The sequence below is a fragment of the Lissotriton vulgaris genome, chromosome 3_1, assembly GCF_964263255.1.
Source record: "Lissotriton vulgaris chromosome 3_1, aLisVul1.2, whole genome shotgun sequence".
Lineage (NCBI taxonomy): Eukaryota > Metazoa > Chordata > Amphibia > Caudata > Salamandridae > Lissotriton > Lissotriton vulgaris.
The window spans coordinates 100,697,804-100,711,431 of record NC_141689.1 but is presented as its reverse complement, the minus strand read 5'-3'; the positions used below and the strand labels follow the sequence as shown (position 1 = coordinate 100,711,431).

Here is a 13,628-nt window from a genome sequence, read left to right as displayed (position 1 = left end):
AAGAAAGCGGAAATAAAATTATCTCTCTATTACCTAGCTGTCGCTAACACCAGTTAGCGACAGCTAGTAGGAGATAGCGACCATCTGGGCCCCACTTTGCATGTCAGTGATATTTATCACTAATGACATGCAAAGTGGGCGTGCCAAGATGTTAGCAACTGGAAACAGTCGCTAACATCGCTATCTCCTATTACCAACTTTTGGAGATATTCGCGCTAAGCGCGAATATCTCCAAAAGCTAACACCTGCCCTGAGCAGTTCTTAGCCATGTTATCCAATGGGAGGTGGATAACATGGCTAAGAGCATTAGCTCGGTAATGCATGAATATCGCTGACTTTTCAGCGATATTCATGCATTGCGGCGATTTTTATCGCATTTGCGATAAACCTTGGTAATACCAAGGTTTATTTGCGGTAAAAATCGCCGCAGCGCAGCGGTAAATGTTTGTCTCTAACCAAGCAATAGCGATAATTATCGCTATTGCTTGGTAATATGCCCTGTAGTTCATTGTGATGGGTCAGTGGCCCTACGGTACAGAGTGATGGGGTTAGTTTCAGAGGGCAGCGGTGTAGTTTGATGAGTAATGCTCCTACAATGAAGCGCATTTTTAAAAGACCCGAGTGTGCAGGGCACTGTTGTGTCATAAGTGCCTCTGCCATGCAGTGCAGTGTGGTGAATGAATGCCCCTATTAAGAAGTGCAAGGTCGTACAGTCCCCTGCATGCAGGGTGCTGTGGTGCATTACTGTCCCTTCTATGTAGTGCAGGCTGGTGGTTAGAAGTCTAAAGATGCAGTCCACATTGTGTTACTGCCCATAGGTTGAAGTTTAATGTGGCTGGGCAGTCGTCTTAAGGTACAGTGTGGTGGAGTTAGTTTTGGTGTGAAGCAGTGTAGTTTGATGAGTAATGCTTTGATGATGAAATGCGATTTGTTGAAGCCCCCAACATGCAGGGCACTGTGGTGCATTCCCATCTCTACCATACATTAAGGTCTGGTGCATTACTGTCTCTGCAATGATGTGCAATATGGTAGAGCCCCTAGTACACAGGACACTGTTGTGCACTAGTGTCTCTACTACACAATGCTGTTTGGTGAGTTCAATCTCCTTTTGTTGTAGTGAAATGATTTACAGTGCTCAACATGTAGAGTGTTGGGTGCACTGGTGTCCCTTTGATACAGTGCTGTATGGTCGTTAGTAGTCTAAAGATGCAGTTCACATTGTGTCAGTCCCCCTAAGATGCAGCTCAGTGTGGTGGGGAGTGTCACTATGGTACAGTGCATTATGGTGGTTAGTAGTTTAAAGATGCAACCATCATTGTGTCAGTGCTCCAAGGATGTAGTTCAATGTGGTGGGGTAGTGTCAGTAAGGTACAGTGCAGTGTGGTGGGGTAGTGTCAGTAACGTACAGTGCAGTGTGGTGGTTCGGAGTCTAAAGATGCAGTGCACATTGTGGTAGTGCCCCGAGGATAGGGTTCAGTGTGGAGGGGTTGTGTCTCTACAGTCTGGTGCGTTAGCGACAGTGGGAAGCAGTGCAGCACAGGGAGTTAATGCTCTAACAATGTAGATGGGTCATCGCACCAGCATGTACTTCAGTTTGGTAAGTTGGTATCCATAGGCTGCAGTGCAGTTTAATATCAGATTACAATTGGTCTCACTTCCTGCCTGTCCAGTCAAAGTTATGATGATGGAAATAAACAAAGTATTGCTTTTTTTCGCAGATATTCTGAAGAAGCACACACCTGAGAAGCCCATTTACATTTCTACAGCTTGCACGGTAAGTGGGAGTAGAGTATGTGGGTGTTATCATGGTAACTTCATGTGATTGCACATGATCAAACACACCATGGACCAATCATTTCAAATATTGATCTCAGCAGTGAACAGAGTAAGTATCAGAATCTGTGCCCCCTCACTGTTACTGAACACACACGTTTTTTCCCTATCTTGATCTTTAATCTAACTAGGAACTTTGAAAATGCCCCTAACTCTTTTGATAATGGCTTGGAGAATCCTGTCTATGAGTCAGTCATATAACTAATATTTGGGTATTGATAAAAAACTGAGCCATTCAGTTTCCCGCTCTTATGAGCTTCAGCTTTCGTCACTGCATGCCAAGGGATCCTTTACCGGGTGCAAGAGGCATCTGTAATCACCACTGGATTGTCTGTTTATCCCTCATAGAATAGATCACTGCTTTCTGATCCTCCCCCTCACAATCAATCAATCAATCATAGCATTTGTAAAGCGCACTACATACCTGTGAGGGTCTCAAGGCACTGGAGGAGAGGGGGGGCGAACGCTGCTACTGATCGAAGAGCCAGGTCTTGAGGAGTCTCCTGAAGGTTAGGAGGTCTTTAGTCTGCCGTAGGCGGATAGGGAGCGTGTTCCACGTCCTGGCTGCGAGGTGGGAGAATGATCTGCCGCCAGCGGTCACTCTTCGGATGCGGGGAACAGTGGCGAGGGCACGGTCTACAGAGCGGAGCTGGCAGGACGGGGTGTAGAGGCTGAGTCGGCTGTTGAGGTACGCTGGTACGGTGTTGTGGAGTGCCTTGGGTGCGTAGGTGTGAAGCTAGAAGGTTATCCTCTTGTTGATAGGGAGCCAGTGCAGGTTTCTCAGATGGGGTGTGATGTGGCTGCGGCGCGGGATGTCGAGGATCAAGCGTTCTGGATGAGTTGGAGCCGTTTCAGGTTTTTGGCAGGGGCTCCTACGTAGAGTGCGTTGCTATAGTCCAGTCTACTGCTAACGAGGGCCTGGGTGACCGTCCTTCTAGTTGTAGTTGGGATCCACTTGAAGATTCTACGGAGCATGCGGAGGGTGTTGAAGCAGGAGGAGGAGACGGCGTTGACCTGCTTTGTCATGGAGAGTGTGCAGTCGAGGATGACACCCAGGTTTCGTGCGTGGTTGGTGGGTGTAGGGGGTGCTCCTAGTGCCATCGGCCACGAGGAGTAGTCCCAAGCTGAGGGGGTGGAACCGAGGATGAGGACCTTCGTCTTGTCCGAGTTCAGCTTCAGACAGCTGTACCTCATCCAGTCGGCGACGACCTTCATTCCTTCGTGGAGGTTGGTTTTGGCGGTGTGGGGGTCCTTGGCGAGCGAGAGGATCAGCTGGGTGTTGTCAGCGTACGAGATGATGTTTAGGTCATGGCGACGGGCGACATGGGCGAGCGGTGCCATGTATATGTTGAACAGCGTTGGACTGAGGGATGATCCTTGGGGTACGCCGCAGATGATCTCTGTGGCTTTGGAGAGGAAGGGGGGAGGCGGACGCTCTGGGGTCTCCCAGTGAGGAAGGAGGTGGTCCTGTCCAGGGCCTTCTCTTGGATTCCGGCGTCGTGGAGGCATGCTTTTAGTGTGAGCTGGCAGACTGTGTCGAAAGCGGCTGACAGGTCCAGGAGGATAAGGGTCGCGGTTTCTCTGTTGTCGAGCAGGATCCTGATGTCATCAGTGGCAGGGATGAGGGCAGTTTCGGTGTTGTGGTTGCTACAGATTCTAGATTGGGACGGGTCCAGGATGTTGTTTCCTTTGAGGAAGCTGGTCAGTAGTTTGTTGACGTCTTTTTCTATGACCTTCGCCGGGAACGGGAGCAGGGAGATGGGTCGGAAGTTCTTTAGGTCCTTGGGATCCGCCTTGGGTTTCTTTAGTAAGGCGTTGATCTCTGTGTGTTTCTAGCTCTCCGGGTATGTTGCTTTCTCAAAGGAGATGTTGATGGTTTTCCAGAAATGGGATGCAAGGGTGCTGCTGGCTTTGTTGAATATGTGGTGTGCGCCGGGGGCTTCTGGGGATCTGGAGTGGACGGTGTTCATGATCTTGATGGTGTCGTCGTTGTTGATGTTGGTCCAGGTGAGCAGGCGGTTGGTGCGGGTAGTGGCTTTGGGGGCGGGGGTGCCGGCGGTTGCCAGGATGATGACGGCGTGGATGTCTGCGATCTTGCGATAGAAGAAGGTGGCCAGCGAGTCGCACAGGTCTTGTGGAGGTGGGATGTCGTTGGTGTTGGACCTGGGGTTGGAGACTTCCTTCACTATGCTGAAGAGCTCTTTGCTGTTGTGTGCATTGTTGTCTATGCAGTCTCTGAAGGTAGTCCTTTTGGCGGACCTGATGAGTTGGTGGTGTTGGCAGGTGGCATTCCTGTGGGCTGTGTAACTTTCCGGTGTTCTTTCGCGGGTCCAGATTTTTCAACAGTTGTTTTCGGCAGGTTCCCTTGGAGGCCTGGAGGTCTACGGTGAACCACCTGGCTCTCTGGCTAGGCTGGGTGTTGGGGGGTTTCTTGAGCAGGGCAAGGGTGTTGGCGCAGTGGTCGATCCACTGTCTGAGGTTGCGGGCTGCGGCGTCGGGGGTCAGGCGGGTGGGCTTTGGGGGAGGGCGGTGGTTTGCTGGTCCTTGGTGATCTTGCCCCACCTGCGGCGAAGCATCGGCTAGGTGCAGTGGTGGGTGGTGGGTTTCTGGAAGGTTAAGTGGATACAGTGGTGGTCAGTCCAGTGGAGTTCGTGGTGCGGTCGAAGGAGACGTGCGTGCTTGCTGAGAATATGGGGTCAAGCATGTGGCCGGCGGAGTGAGTGAGTGTTGTGACGAGTTGTCTGAGTCCGAGGTTGCCGAGGTTGTCGATCAGGGTGGAGGTCTTGGAGTCGTTGTTGTTCTCGAGGTGGAAGTTCAGGTCCCCGAGGAGGATGTAGTCCGTGGAGGCGATGGCGTGTGTGCTGATGAAGTCGGCGATGGAGTCGCTGAACTGAGGTGTGGGTCTGGGGGATCTGTAGACGAGGGTGCCTCTGAGGGTTGTGTTGGGGTCGGTGTGGTTCTTGAAGTGCAGGTGTTCGGCGGTGCTGAGGGTGTCATCGGCCCCTGTTGAGATTTTGAGGGTGTTTCTGTGAACTATGGCAATTCCTCCACCTACTCCGTTGGTGCGGTCCTTGTGGGTTATCTTGAAGCCTTCAGGGATGGCTATGGCAATTTTGGCCGCCGAAGTGGGGGGTCAGCCAGGTCATAGTTAAACAATAAAGAGAGTAAGGGATAAATTCACAAAGGTGAACGGAGAGTACTCCTAGTACCCTGGGTTCCAATATGAAATCAACATAAGAGGAGTACCATCAGAAGCTGCCTGGTGAAAATAGTCTGAATGGGATGACTACAAAAAGAAGAGAGTTCTTCTTTTATAAAAACCCCTCACTCACCAACCTGGATGGTGACATGCTTCATCATCGGGGTCCACCATGATAGCCGAATGCCATCAGGGTGTGCTGCGACACATGGATTACAGTGGAGCTGGTATTTGTGTGTGTGAAGTGAACAAAAAAGTGTTAAAAATTGTCCTGGTATACTTGTGTGAAAAATAATTTTATTTGCAAGTTACTGGACAATAATAAAATCAAGTGTATGGATACAAAGAGGTATATTATGACCATGTGTATCACTATGTGTTAGGTCTACATGTTTCAACCCGTCGGATGGAAATTACCGGGTTTTCTTCAGGACCATAGGAAAATGGGTGGTCAGGGCACACTAACGTCCTGCCAATCCTAGATTCCTTAGAGCTACAGACAAAAATCTGTTGTAGGCAAAAACTCACACCCAAATGGGCGGGAGAAATGCAAAAAGACCTGTAGAGAGAGAAAGAAAAAGTCACGAATATACTTGTTACAAGCCTGTAACGAGGTGCTGTGCTGACTCTCACGTGTCTGCTTGCTTGCTGTGCATCCCATTCAGAAGTCATTATGGTCGGTTGTGTTATGTAAGACTAATCATGATTGTCTACTTATGATGGTGCTTACATACGTTGTATTAAACTAAGACTGAGCCTGTCTGAGGCTTGAACAAGCACACTTTATCAATTTTGGCGTGCTCAGTGATTAATAAGTCGTTATTTCATCAGTCGAAAACACTCAGCAATTAGTTGTGCGTGGCTCGACTTCTCACATTAACATTAGCGTGAATTAACAACGACGTGAGATCTTTATCCAATTATACATACAGTCACACTAGACAGACAAACAGACACCACACACGTAAAAGACCAGAAGGCGATCAGGGCTTACTCCTGTTTCAGGTCTTTTTGGCTTCACGGGGTAGAGGGAAGGTTAGCCTCGCAAGATAACGTATTCTAAGGCGGGGAAAGGGAAGAAAAACACTAGTCAAAGAGAAGGGCTCACAGGGCGTCGACCAGTAATAGATCGGTGCTCGGGCCGCCAGAAATTAAATTACTTACAGTTATTGCGAGGTTCAATGGCAGTGTACCTACTTGCCTCTCCGTGCCTCCCCGCTAAGCGTTGTGAATCGGCCGGCAGGATTAGTAGAGTCAGGTCGGTTTCCGGGGTGGGCGGGGAGGCGCACGTGCGTGATGACGCACTACTGAGAGCGTATAGTAGGTGAAAATGGTAGTAGGACTAGGGGCTCTGCTGGAACTAACGTCGCTAGGCGTTAGTTCCAGGGTAATAGGTATACAGAGGTTCAAAGTGAGTAGATTACACTCGAGGTTCAGAATGAAAGTTGATAAATAATTAAATTGCACTCGAGTTGGGACTGGATGGGGAGTTTTTAATCATCTCCACCATACCTTGGGAATTAAACCCACATTTTCAGCGAGAGCACCGGGTTTGTTTAGAATGAAGGGGACATATATACAAGAGGAAGGGCCAGAATAAAGGAAAAGCTATAGCTACAAGCTCGGTTTTTAAGGGGGGAGTAGACTTTGATTGAAGGGAGAGAAAGATCACAAATCTGACCATTATTAGGCGCTTGGAAAATCAGAGACTGTTCATGTCACTCGAGTATCAGATTACATGACGCTGGCCCAAGGAATATTGTCATTGAGTCCTGTGACATGTGTGGATAGTCTATATATCCATCTTTGTTCCTTTTCATATAGGCGTTTCTGCATGTTAGGACCAGGGGTGATTTGCTCAATCACTGTCCATCTCATGTCGTTGGGCGTGCGATTGTGTTCAAAGAAATGGTCAGTCAATTTAGTTGCGTTTTTCTTGCAGCGGATGGTGCTGCGATGCTCACAGATTCTCTGCTTCACCTTTCTTGTTGTCATTCCTATGTAGCGTTTGTTGCATGTACATTCAATCAGATATACAACGTTGCAGCTGTTACAGTTCGTGTGGGATTGTTGTCTCCACACTTTGCCGATCTCAATGTTCAAAGTTTTGGTGTTGTTCGTTAGGTGGCATACGCTGCAGTTACCACAGCGAAAGTGTCCTGTGACATCGGGTAGGCCCCAAACCTTTGTTAGAGAATGGCTGTCAGTCGACTTCTTTGCTTTGGGCTTGGTTTTCACCAATGTGTCTTTTAGGCTAGAAGATTTTTTATAGGAAATCAGTGGCTTTTCCCAGCGGAGATTGCCAGTCCAGAGAATAGACCAATTTCTGTTAATGCTCTTGGACACTTGGTTGGAGATGGCATTCAACGTGGTAACACAAGTTAGCGGTGTTGTACTTTCCAAGGGTGGTTTTCTCTCTAGGAGAGCTTCTCTCGGTTGGTGCCTTGCACGTTTTTGGCATTTATTTATAATCCTTGTTGGGTATCCACGAGCCTGTAGTTTTTCAGTCAGGTCAGAGGCTGGGGTGTCAGCCAGGTCTCCATCAGGAAGGGGACATCTGGGGCGTTGGTGTCGAGTAGGTCCCAGAGTTTGACGGCGTGTTTGTGGGCGGATCGGGTGTTGAGCAGGATGCATCTGAGGAAGTTCGGTTCTTCTGTGTGTGGGTTTGCAGGCCAGATGCTGGTGAAGATGCAGCTCCGGAAGGAGAAGGGTCCTTGTGTGCGCTCCTGTGTGGCCAGGCAGCAGGTGCGTGACCGTCCGGCGAGGAGGGTGCTGGAGTAGTAATGGTGGTGTGAGTCGTGGTGAGTGCAAGGGCCAGGGGTCCTGGCACTGGGCACGATTTAGGCACGGACAGGCGCAGACGGGCTTGCCTTAGGTGCACCTTCGGCATGCCAGTGGTGTGCCTGCTGTGCACGCCCGCTACACAGCCGCTTGGCGGCCTCCATATGAGGGGGAGTGGGAGGGAAGAGCAGCTGGGCGGCAGGAGCGGACGGCGAATGTGAGCACAAGGGGCCGGGCCGCAGGGCAGGCAGCGGCGGGAAAGAACATGAACGGGGACGAGCGGGCACACAGCGGGATACAGAAGGCAAAAGTGGGCATAGAGGGGCACAAGAGTACAGCAACAACAACAATGGTAACTAAACAGTTGGGGGCACAGAGCGGGGTGTACACACAGCAAGGGAGCCACAGAAGGGCACAAGTACAGCAGCACAGCAAATGTGAACCACTCAGGCACAAACCAGATTGAGCGGCAGCAGCGGCTCAGGGCACACAAGAGGGCTGTGTGGTGGTGTGGGGGAGCGACCTGCCTGGTGACAGGGTCAAAGGTAGCTCTCCTCACCACTGCGCGGCCTCCATATGAGGGAGAGTGGGAGGGAGGAGCAGCTGGGAGGCGGGCGGCAAATGGGAGCACAGGGGGGGGCGCAGGGGAGGCAGCAGCGGGAAAGAGCATGGACGGGGACGAGCGGGCACACAGCGGGATATAGAAGGCAAAAGTGGGCACAAGGAAATCAGGTCCACTATCCTCACTTTCTACGCGTTAGCCTCATTTCCAGTGTCTCATCTTTTTCTTCTGGGTTGCATGTGGAGATGAAAGCTCAAACTTCAAACCTTCTTCAACTGCTGGCCAGACGCAGGTATAATGTAGCATAGGGGTTTACAGTGTGACGCATCTACCTAGATGCGTCACGTTGTAAATGCGTTGCAGCATGGCGCTTGCTTTACGTCGCCACTGCATCACAGAAGTGACTCAACGGAGGTGCAACTGCATCGCAAGTGCCTTGTAAATCTGCCCCTCTATTTCTTCTTTTAATGTTCTCCAGCCGCGGTGCGTCCATTGGGGCGTAGCGGCGTAGCCCCACTAGCCCACATGGACCCGTGGCTGCAAGGCAAATGTTGTACAAAATGTTGTTTTACAAAATAATCGCCACTGAGTAATTTATTTAAACGCCGCCGCCGAGCCCCGCCTGGAATCCGGGCAGCACCTGAGTTTTCATGGAGTGTGCTGCGCGTAGGGGGCTGTCCTGCACAGCTTGAGTGACAGCAGGGCTCATGCTGCAGCAGCAGAGACAGCTACCCCTAGCGCGCAAGTGAAGCATGGGGCGGAAACTTGCCCGAGCATGCGCAGTTAGGCCCCCCCTCATAGAGAGTAACCAGGGGGGTGCTGGTTTAGCCGGGCAGCAGCCCCCAGCGTTAGGAAGGGCGAGAGGGCGAGCAGTCAGTGTGCCCTCCTAGCCAATCCTGGTGCTGCATGCAGCGCCAGGATTGGCCAGTCATGGCGCAGCAGGGAAGGGCAATCCATTATTGAATGCCACACGTGGGTGGTGCACTGCTGCTCAGCCGCACTGCATAATGGCCAATCACTGTGTCTGACTTGAATGTAGTCATGCAGTGATTGGCCATTTCGCGGCGCGTGGCGCTAATCAGGCTGCTGATGTCGGATGGCAGGCAGGATCCGGTTCTAGTGACTAGTCGCCTCGTGGTGTCGTGTCTGCCCTACAGCCAGCCTGCCTGTGTCTGCCCCTGTGTGGTTTCATTTATCAATCTCGACTCCTCGAGTCTCACTGTCTCCGTGTCTCGACCCGTCGTCGATCGTGATATCTTGCATGATAATAGTGAGTACACTATCAGTCAGTATATAGTTGACAGACTAAGTAGAAGTATTGCGACTCCATTCGTGTCATGTAGTGACAAAGTGCTTTGCAGATAACAAAGTGTGCTTGTCGTTCGCTGGCTTTCCTGCTGTGGATCACCTCGCATGCACTGTAAATTAATATATCCTCCTTTTTAATTTCATAGTCGTGCACGGGGCCGCACAAGCACCCTCGTCTTCTTGTACGTGCGTTTGAAAGGAATCATGCATGACACTTCTGCTGTACCGTGCAATGGTGTGTAGTGGAACTGGAACATCCAGAGGCAGAGGGGAGTCTCTGACACAATTTTTTAGCTGTTGGAGGGTGTGGCGGAGTCTGGTCTGGGAGCTACTCACTCAGGCAATAGGGTAACTTGAGAGCTCTGCCTCAAATTCTAGGTTATGATAGAATTTCTTTTCAATCAAATGGGAGCTTGACCCACTGGAGGAGATGACCGAAAGGAGTCACCGATGGATGGAAGGCTGAAGAGATGGACTTTGAGGCAGAGCTCTCAAGTTACCCTATTGCCTGAGTGAGTAGCTCCCAGACCAGACTCCGCCACACCCTCCAACAGCTAAAAAATAGTGTCAGAGACTCCCCTCTGCCTCTGGATGTTCCAGTTCCACTACACACCATTGCACTTTCAGTCTTTAAGACTAGCCTTTCTTCTAATGTTAAAATCCTATTGACAAAAGAGTCTTGAACCATTTAACAAGAAGTGTGTTGCTCCCAGAACACCCTCTGTCGTGTTTCTTTGAAAGTATGTATGACTCCAGTCATTTTTTGCATGATTTTTCCCCCCTTTTCAGATGCCTAGGTTTGTTGCTATGAGTGAGTGCATGTGTAGGGGTCTTGTGTGAGCTGGTGCTTGATGAGTGAGTGAATGTACAAGTGCGTAAACAAGTGAGGGTCTTGTGTGGGATAGTGTGAGTGGATGCTTTGTGAAATGATGTGTGAGTTGTTATAGTGACTCAGTGCAGGAGTGAGGGTCAGGCTTGTCTTAATGTGAGTGTGTGTATGTTGAGACAGTGAGTGAATGCAAGAATGGATAGGTGTCTTTCACATATGGGTAGAAACTTGGTTGTTTATTGTGCTAGTTATACATTGCCCATCGAAATGCAATACTGTCATAACTGCACGCAAGCATAGAGGCACAGCGAGCTTGTTGCATACGATGCACTTTATTCTGATGCCTTTGCTCACCGTAACTGCAGCTAAAATAGCAATGGTTCACATGAGAGCTAACACATCATATCCCTCTGGTATCTCATCAATTTTGGAAACCTTGTAGTCTCAATGGTGTCGCCTAAATTAGAGAGACGGTCTGATCACTGCAAAATTAGAAACTGCCCTGCTTTCTCAACATTTGAAAAGGTTCCACTTATCACACTTGTCGGTGAACAAAAGTTACCTACTAATGAAAGACCTTCATATCACCCACTCACCTCCTTCTGCTCAACTTCCACTGCTGAAAGTCCCCTCCTCCCAGCAGCCCACGAGCCCTGGGCTGACTCATTGTTCTTCATTTCATTTGCTGCCCTCTACAGTCGTCATGTATCTGCTTATCCATTGTTTGCACCCACCCTATAACAAAACACGGTTAAATGTTTCTTTTTATGTGACTGTACAGTGTCTGCAGTCCTTTTGGGCCTCTTCCGTGCTCTTAAAAATGGAAATGCATATAAATTAAAACTACATGTACAGTGAGCCTTTCTTTAACTTAGTTAAGTGCAGTCATCTCTCTGAGTTTAAAGTGCTGTACTTGGTCAATTGTGCGACTCTAACACTCAGTGGTAATATGGCTATTCCTCGAGGTTCTGGCCAATTTAATTCTCTTTGAACCCTGTAATTTGAAGGAAAGAAGCAATAGTCCCAAACCTTTGCTTCTTGAGAAGACTGACAGAAAGAATTCGTCACAACCATAAATTCCTGATTAATGGCAAAAATGTTTGTTTAATAATAGGCTGCCACAGTGTGTAATTCAAATGTATGCTTGAGAGCAAACCAAAGAAGTTTAAGTTAAGGCATGTGGGGAATAAAACTTTGTAGATAAATTCCATTGTTTCATTTACTGTTGAGTATGATTTTACATTTTTATATGCGGGTATGCTTTATGTAGTCTTTTAATAAAAACCTAACGAAACATAGAGCATAATAAAGCAAATTGTAATTCTTTCATGGGCATACTTTGTGTCTGGCTGATCGTAATCCACTGATGCATAAATGCAGGTCCACCGGAATTATGCGGCAGGGAGGGAAAATTATGTGTGGCATGAAAGAGGGCATATTATGTGGCATAATGCGGCGCATTTTGTACTACTGTTACCTCCTTGGTTTGTAATTTTTAAACGTTAACGCTATCTCGGCCAAAGTTTCACCTCATTAGTTCCACTACCAGGCAGTCTGCAGTGCAGCGTGTCCGTGTGCACCATTTATTACAGAAGGGTATTGATCAAGCTTGTGTCCACTATTGTATGTAAATCGTTATAGAGATCTGTGCAGAGTCTGTGCCTCTTCTAGGGCAGATCCCAGTCAGAGGAAAAGGTTTTCTTCTTCAAGGTAGTTGCAGAACTATGTTAACGCTCACATTTCAATCAGTTTTTCGTGGAATAGACTAGGCCCTTCAGGATTGGTCTGCAGTTGGATCGGTGTGCTAGGTCTAGAGTGCTCCTTATAGGAAGCATTCAGAACTAAAACAAAGGTGCCAGATCATAGGCGAATGTGTAGTGTGCATGGCTGGTGGCGATGGCCACACAACAAATAGGCAAAACCATAATTTACACTGCTGTGCAACTTCTTCTACTCTTAGAGCTGAGATTTTCGTGAAAGTCTTATAGTCTCAATTCAGCACCTGAGTGTAATAGGACGGAATGTATGAAGCTATGTGGTTATACTGAATAAGCAGCTACCTATGTTATGCCATCTATTAATGTAATAACTGCACTTTCACAATTGCTTTATTAACCTTCCTGCTTTCTCAAATTTGCTTGAAAATGCACGATTTTTCTTCATTTTTTTTCAAAATTTTCCCCCTTTTGGGGTTCGGGCTCGCTCGCTGCGCTCGCGCCCTACGGTGCTGTATGCTAATCACTTTGCGGCCCACCACTTTCAAATGTCACCCACCGCCCCTGTTGTTCTCTTTCTTTATGGGTGACAAAGGACCCTGGCACAGTCTATCGTGATGATAGAGACCTACATTGTTGCTGTTCCCACTGTCTTCAGTCATGTGTCTTCTTGCACTTTTCGGGTGATTGGACTGACTGGCTTAAGAATTAGGGAAAGAAATGCCTAATAAGAGGTTCTGCAAGTGATGTGATTTTCTTCCATGGAGAGTTGAAAGTGTAACCATTCTCTGGGTACATGGTATTTTTCTTATTATTTCTTCAAAAAATACTTATTGGGTGACACCTAGAGAAGACATTTGAAAGATGTATTGTATATTTTTTTGGCTCTTTTTCTTTTTCTCTTGTCCAGATAGGCCGAAACACATCGACCTTTTGGAAAGGAGGAGTCTGCTTAATCATCACAGTGTACATAGGATTGGGATACACACCATAGATGTTTGTAGGTTTTTGTTATCCCCTCATGCATGTATCAGAATTGGACTACCTTCTAATTGAACTGCTATAGATTATTGTATATTGCAGTCATCCACATTTCGAAAGGGATTTGGTGTAGAAGAGAAAACAAGTTTATGTTGTTAGACGTACACTAGATTTTGGAGTGAAAAGCGCTGTGCAGGCATACTCCGCGGGTGACTTTTGTGTTGGGCATAATGGCTTCTGACCCCCTGAATCTTCATCAGCAATGCAGACTGCATGCCCCATCTTCCATCGTGCGGATCCCACCTGCAAACTGGTCCTGGAGGGGGGCTGGGCCTCCATATACCCGCTGAAAAGCGATGTGCAGACATGCACCCCGGGCCGTTCGCGGGCCAAGCTTGGCGAACCCCAGGCCAAGGGTGC

The 13,628-nt window shown here is 48.6% G+C and overlaps 1 long non-coding RNA gene across 1 annotated transcript in view; it reads left to right on the top strand.

Moving 5' to 3' along the window:
- The first annotated feature begins 1,717 nt into the window (after positions 1-1,717).
- The window catches only part of LOC147726025 (uncharacterized), a 33,651-nt gene continuing 21,740 nt past the window's right edge, over positions 1,718-13,628 (top strand). The window contains exon 1 of the long non-coding RNA XR_015309408.1: positions 1,718-1,774. This is a non-coding gene — a long non-coding RNA (uncharacterized LOC147726025). The remainder of the gene's footprint in view (positions 1,775-13,628) is intronic.